The 7,503-nt window shown below is 40.9% G+C and overlaps 1 long non-coding RNA gene across 1 annotated transcript; it reads left to right on the forward strand.

The window, feature by feature from the left end:
* Positions 1 to 3,340: 3,340 nt before the first annotated feature.
* LOC309646721 lies at positions 3,341 to 6,196 on the forward strand. Its single transcript, XR_014255561.1, has 2 exons — positions 3,341 to 4,596; positions 4,742 to 6,196. It is a non-coding gene; the product is annotated as an uncharacterized lncRNA (long non-coding RNA).
* The last annotated feature ends 1,307 nt before the right edge of the window (positions 6,197 to 7,503 follow it).

Below are 7,503 nucleotides of genomic sequence, written 5' to 3' on the forward strand. Positions count from 1 at the left end.
TTTGAGAGGCTTAGAAGATGTTTGGAGAAGAATATTTTCCTCTCAATTTGATATGGCTTGGTTTCTTCAAATATACTCAAGTGTATATATATATATACACATAATTTCTCTTTGTTAGATGAATGGCTCCATTAACATCCTAAATATTAGGCAAATGTCTTCAATTCTGTGAAATTGTAATGAATAAAACAATTAAGCTCTTTAATCCGCTGCCAAGCCAGAATGTAACATAAGATTTTTTGTAATTCTACCATTGTTTACTGTCATGCATCTATGTGTCTTCACGTCTAATTGCTATTGCCTCATTCAGAATGCATTACTCAGTTTATGTCCGGACATAATCAGCTTGGCATTTTCCCTGGATGTGCTGGGTCACATTAAAAAACAATTATAGCAACTCTGTGATAAATATTTGATATTCCAGGATCGTGTATTCATAGCATTGATCTAAAAAGCTGTTATAAAAATAAACTTATGCCTCCAAAAGTATGTCACTTACAGTTTCAAAAGAGTAGCCATTATCCCCCATCCATTTATTATTTATAGTAGCTGTGTGCACACCACTCTGAAATTACTAGAAGGTAAGTGCAACCGTTAATGACTCAAGATGCTTAAAAATATCTCTGCAGAAGTTAAACCACTTAAGTGTTTTTTCCTTGAAAACTTGTAAATATATCTTTAGAGTGAGATTGATTATGTGTAGCTAAAATTGTGGATTATGATAAAGAAATGGCATCACCTATCAACATCACAATGCAGAGGTGGTATTAAGAGGGCCAGCCGTGGAAGAGAAGCTGTGTGTCTCCAGAGGATGACCTGGCATCACCTGTGGTTCCACAGAGGAAAGGTCTGGTGGGCATTTGAGGATGAGGAAGCTGGCACCAGGCGGGGAACTCGCCCGGCCACCTGCACCGCCCTCCTGCCGGGGAACCTGCTGGTCCTGACACAGAAAAGCCACCTGTGCAGGAAATGAAACAGACACCCAGGAACATACTAGTGGATCTGACACTTTGGGGCCTGGTGAAAGTGAAACTTGTGGTCCAAAGGGGAAAAAGGCTGGTTTTCAGTTCACCAGCATTATCACACGTTTCTTCCCAGGGATCTGCCCCCGGGTCACCTGTGGACAGAGCTGTCAGGGAGGGAGGGGGAAGGACACAGGCAGCGAAGGCGCCGGGCCTGGGCTGCGTCTGATGGAAGCAGTGCCTGGTGTTAAGGCGTTATTTCTGCTTGTCCCCTCCTCGCCCCACCCCCCCATTCAACTAATCTGCTTCCCGAGCATCTACTGGATATCAAAGTCGCGACTCAGCTACCAAAGGAAAGGGACCAAGGAGGCTCTCAATCAGGTTTATGCCTCCACCCTAATTTTATGTCTAATAACGTTATCTTTTACTCACAGAGCAAATGTCTTATTGAGTCTCTTGAGCAATTTTCAGCCTTGAGTTTCTTTCACCCGTTTCTACAGATGAGTCTGAACATAAAGTCGTTATGACTCAGGCCGCGTGGGACTGGATGGGGCTCTGATGCTCAGACGTGATCCACGGGAAGTAGAGTCATCTCAGTCCGACAGAGAAAGAGAAATATCACATGATACCACTTATACGTGGAATCTAAAAAAATGATACAGCTGAACTTATTTACAAAACAGAAACAGACTCACAGACACAGAAAACAAATTTATGGTCACCAAAGGGGAAAAGGGATGAGAGAGGGCTAAGTTAGGAAGTTAGGATGAACGTACACACCCTACTGTACATAAAATAGACAACAAGGACCTACTGTACAGCACAGGGAACTCTGCTCAATATTATGTAACAACCTAAATAGGAAAAGAATCTGAAAAAGAATAGATACATCTATATGTATAACTGAATCACTTTGCTGTACACCTGAAACACAACATTGTAAATCAACTATACTCCATTACAAAATAAATTTTTTTTTAATTTTAAAAAATAAAATGATCTCTTCTTCCCTGAGTCCCTGTGAAATGGTCATAACAAAGCTCCAGGCACGAGGTATGTTGCTGTCAATATTTTTTAATACATTTGGAGAGTGCAAATTCTGTTCTGACCGGTTCCCGAGACTGTGTTTGGGTGTCTCCTCTGAGATCTCAGGACTGCCTCCGATTCGTGTAGAATGTGCTGCTCTTTCTGTATCACAAAGTAAAGTTCCTGGGCGGCCAGGGCCACCCAGTGATGTGTGACTCACGACCCTCCCGTCCCACCTCACTTCTCTCAGGCCACTGCGGCCCCTTTTCCCTTTACACCTAATTTTCTTTCTTCCAGGGAAACGTTTCTCTAACCTTGTTGTATGTGTGTCCTCGTTTTTACTCTTAGCTCAGAGGCGTCCAGAGAAGCTCTCCAAAGACGCCCAGGCTGCAGCCCATTTCAGATGACTCGCTAATACTTAGCATCAACTTGTTTACTTGACTTTGCTTCCCTCTCCCATGAGGATACAAGCACCATCACTGCAGAAGCATATTTATGCAGAAGCATAATCCCTGCAAGACTGTCGCTTTATTTAACTGGGTGCTGGGCTTTTATCACTGAGAGAGATCTTGACAGACTTACTTCTTTCAGTCTGGAATCCAGGACAGGTCCTGTCCCGTTCTTCGCGCTCTCTTTAGTCTTATCCGTTGCTTTATGAAAGCTGCCCGATCCTTGCCGGAGTTCATTTCTCTTCTGCAGTGTGTGTTTAGAAATGACCAATGTTTGCCACACACACAAGGACACTCACTCTTTCCAGCCACGTTTCCGGGCTTATAGAAGGAATATCGTCACAGCAGGTGGGCGGCCTTGCTCTGGTTATTTCAGCAACAGATTACCCGGTGTTTCCACGCTGCGTAGACACACCTGCTGCTTCCAGTCTCTGGTAGCTGCTCCTTTTCTACCCTCTGAACCCTCCCTAAGCCAGTGCCGCATATTTGCACTTACATAGCAATGAATCTGTCATCTTTTCATGTGATATATTCTTGTCATTGACCAGGGATGAGTTTAAAGACATACCCAAAGAAGGAATTTTTATTCTTTAGGGAATTGTCATTGCCTTATATAAATGGTCCTTTATTTTGAACAGAGATAATGAAATTAATGGAAAGACACTATATTTATTTATATTTTTAATACCAAAACCATATATTTAAATCATATTTTAAAAGATATACAGTAAAATACCTTTTTGACTAATTGAAGGATGCAAAATAAGGTCCAACAAACCAAACAAATAAATACCAATCAACTATGCCTATATTACTTCAACTCTTTTATTCTACTTATTTTTCCCCAGAAAAAGGCGTGTGTGTGTGTGTGTGTGTGTGAGGCCTGTCTTGCTTTACTATGTGTCTAATGCTGCAGTATATCAATGCACCATGTTTTATTTACCCATCTACATAGTGGCCAACTCTTTACTAGTTGATCACTTACTTCTTTACTTTTGTGTTCCTATTGCTCTAACAAACAGCCTCTGGATTCCTGTGCACCCTCATCCTTCCCCAGGGTGGCTCTAAGGTAGATACTAGGATTATAACTGTGGAGTTTTAGGATATGTCCAGTTTCAGTTTTACTGCCTTCTTCCAAATTGTCCTTCAAAGTGATATTCCAATTTACACCGCAGGCAGAAATACCCATTTTTTTCCCTTTACTCTATCACCAACAATTACTATTCTTAAGGGGTTCATTTATGTCAACAATAGAAAATGTTGGCTCATTACAATCTTACTGTCTAATATTCTGTGTATAATGAAATTGAGCAACTGTTTACTATTGTATCTGCCGTTTGAGAGCCGCTCTCTGTGAACTGCCTCTTCATAACGCTTGACCAGTTCTCAGCTTCTTTTTATTTGATTGCTTCTAATTAACTTGAAATGCTATAAGACAGACTTATGATTATTTTAAAGTGTTTGTGTTACTGTTTTGTCTTTAATGCATGTTTCTGTGTGTAGACAAATTTCATATATTTAGTGTGTATGTATATGGTATATTTAACCCTTTTCAAGGTAGTTCTATATATAGGGAATTCAATTGTTCCCAAATGATTTATTGGCGATTCTGTTTCTTTGAATATATCCTCATTCCTGCTGCAGCAGATGGGGTTGTTAAATCACTCACATACTTTGAATGCAGCTTCTCCAGAATGGGTGGAGTATTTGGCTGCATAATCCTAGTGGGATCAAAGCTAGCAAAATAACAGAGCTGCAAAATAGTAATGGTAACAATAGTGCTGATAATAGTTCTTTGAAGCAATCCTATTGCTAGAGCTGGCGTTGGTACTTTTACTCTCATTCTTTGATTTCTGAGGTTGGGAGATGACCCCCCCTTGGCCTTGCCCCTGCCCCACCTGCACCAGGTGTGGGACGGAGCAGCTCCACCCCCTGGCCCCCAAAGTGCCTGTTTTCTCTCTGTCCAGGGTGAGCTCACAGGTCCAGATAAGGTAACACAAGCAGAGCACTGAGAAGGGTCCTGGCACCGACGGCTCGGTCACGCCGGCTTTCTGGCTGCGGCTATGACGGAAGTGGAAGAAGCAGCACCGGGTTCTGACCTTTGTAAAGAAAACCGGGATCCAGCAGAGATCGTGATCTCTGAGTATCAGAGGGAAAGAGTAAACTTATCAGTAACGAAAATAAATCGCGGTGATATTCTTATATGTGACATTCATTCAAGAATCCCTTTTCATTCAGTAACTTTATGAAGTCATGGAATTTTTCGAGTCTATTTTATTGACCCCTTACCTTTGCGTTTGACAGACTGACCTGACCGATGACTCCCTGCATTGAAGGAACGAGCTTCTCACTTCGGCTGTCTGGAGAAGCACGGGGAGCATTTTGGACTAAATGAAAATGGTGCATATGGTAAGCTTCGAATAAAATTTAAAAAACAACTGGGGAAAATTATGAAAGCTAATTAGAAGAAAGAGCTGCAGAGTAAGAGGGGTGAATGCTCATTCTGACATTGGCTGGTGGGTCAGAGTCGGGTTGCACCTGAAAACCTTCTCAAGATAGAAAAGGAAGCTGCCGAAGAGAACAACTGCTTTTCCTAGCAGGACACTAAGTGCCCTGTGCCTTGGCAGCAGTGCTCTGTGTGCCACGGGAGCGGATGCTTTCGTCAGAAAGGCCTTCCAGTTACAAATCACATGCTCCTGTGTTTTAAAGAACCCCGAGCCGGCTTCGTGGGCTCGTGTGGGGAAAAGGAAATAGAAGTTTGCTTAACTTACCCTTCAGCCTAATGATTCAAGGGCCACAAGCCTGGACTTATAAGCTCTGCAAATGAGAGAGAATCAAATATACAGTGTACAATAAAGATAAATGGACATGATGCTAATTTTCTCCAGTTTTACCAACATCACTAGTCAAAGGCAGATACAATATTTGCAGGTTTAGCAATGGCAGAGTCATTACTTTTCTGCAGGTAATTTATATATACTAGTTAAACAGAGATAAAAAAGCTATTATTTTCTTTGATGAAAAGTTTCCTAAAGTCAATATTATACCCTTTACAAAATTAAATTAAAAAATTTGAATGTGCCAAGTTCAAACATGGAATGGAATATTACTGCTCATATTAAGTAGAGCTGTAATCGTCTCTTCCACCAATTAATAGACACACAAAAATACTTGTATCTGACATGCCTGTGTGCTGTCACTGACCGTTAATTTTGAGAGTCTGACAACTACTGAAGACCCTGGTCTCTTTCAGCACAGACATTATTATCCCAAGACGTGGATTGTGTCTGTGTAAGAGAAAAAGTCTGCCTCCTTAATTCAGATTAAAATCCCTCACACACCATTGAACTGCATGATAGACTTAGGAGTAATACAGTAAATTCTGGTGTGGTTTGGTAGTCCAGTATGCTATATATTGTTGTGAATCGTGTTTTCAGTTAATAAGACAAGAATGCTTTATGCAACTGATACAGATCGAATGTGGTAGTAAATGTAAGTGGGTAGCATTTACACTCACACACCTGTATGTACACACCCACGAGAATCAAACCACAAGGAACTTGAAGTCCTTTTGAAAAGACAAAAGATACGTAATTTTCAAATATTGAAAGAATCAAATAATCAATTTGATACTGTTTTTTCTATATGATTTCATTTAGGTTTGACCTTCAAACAAAATAGTAAAGAATCTGCTACCAACACTTTATGTATGAAAAATATTATTTCATTGAAAATACAATCAAATAGCAGATTTCTAAACTAGATGCATCGTCTGTTTTATTTACTTATATTTCCATTTTAATCTCTGTAGCGTAACCAGTTACCTTCTGGTTGTGAGGATTATCAAGAAACTCAGTTTTAGTCATGATTCATTTTGGTTTTTCTTGCTAAAGGTATTAGTTTTGAAGAGATGTGTGCCAGCCCTAGCCATGTCATGAAAATCAGTATTTCACCTTCTAATGTACAATTTTTGGTGTCACGGCATATCAGGATCACAAAACCTGTCTCCTACTTCTGCTCCAGATCGTCACGGGCCTCCAGTCCCTGGGCTGGGAAGGAGGGTACAACCTGCAGAGGCGGGGACACACCTGTCAGGGATGTGGGGATGGCAGTACCTGCATGGCTGGATTTCTGTTGTCCTCTGACGCTGGCACTCTGTCCTCGAGTTCATCTCTCAGCATCTGTAAACTTCAGTTATTTTCATCTGTGGATCTGAAATGACCCCCACCTGCTCTCCTCTCAGGGGTGTGACCATCAAAGCACAGACATCGATGTTACTGAGATTAGTCTGTCCTTCTCAGCCGACTGTGACCCTCAAATATGCACAGCGTGTGTGTGGAGCATACATGTTGAATTGTCAACTTATTAAAACTTGAATCGTATGGGAGACTGAACTAAAATATCTTCAGATGATGTAAGGTAGTCAATTTAGTTTAGAACAGGGATGCCCACTAGACGTCTAAGTGGAAGAGTAGAATTTTCTCAGTAGGCAATTGTATTTGTGTGCCTGTGAGTGTGTGTGTGTGTGGGGGGGAAGCATTTCTGTATATATATTTTTGATTTTCAGAACTCGAGGCAGACATTGGAGAGTTTTTTACTTGTAAATGATAATGAGAGCCATTGAATGATTTGAGAGAAAGACATGGCACAGAACCTTGAGAAGCATGAACAGTTATGGGATAGATGAAGAGAAAAATATGTGAGGGAATGATAAAATATAACGTAATCAGAAACAATGAAAAATTAGAGTTTTGCATAAAAAGACTGGTCTGCAATGTTGAATTTTGCTGGTGTTGTATCAGTGAGGACAAGCCAGGCCGTGCTGTGGTAACAAACAGCCCCAAAGCTCAGTGGTGAAACAGCAGGTGCAATATTCCAGAAACCAAGGACTGCAATTGTAAGAATCATGTCCATCACGTGAACTGGTGTGTGAAATACTGACCTGTCCTCACAATGTTCAAACTTACCTTCATGGGGCACAGTATGCTGTATACTTGTTCAATTTCTTGCAGTTACTTTTAAAAGTTGTCTTCATGCCTGTTTCCACAATATTTAGAAAAGTTATT

This window comes from Balaenoptera physalus (genome assembly GCF_965194825.1).
Source record: "Balaenoptera physalus genome assembly, chromosome: 17".
NCBI classification, from domain to species: Eukaryota; Metazoa; Chordata; class Mammalia; order Artiodactyla; family Balaenopteridae; genus Balaenoptera; species Balaenoptera physalus.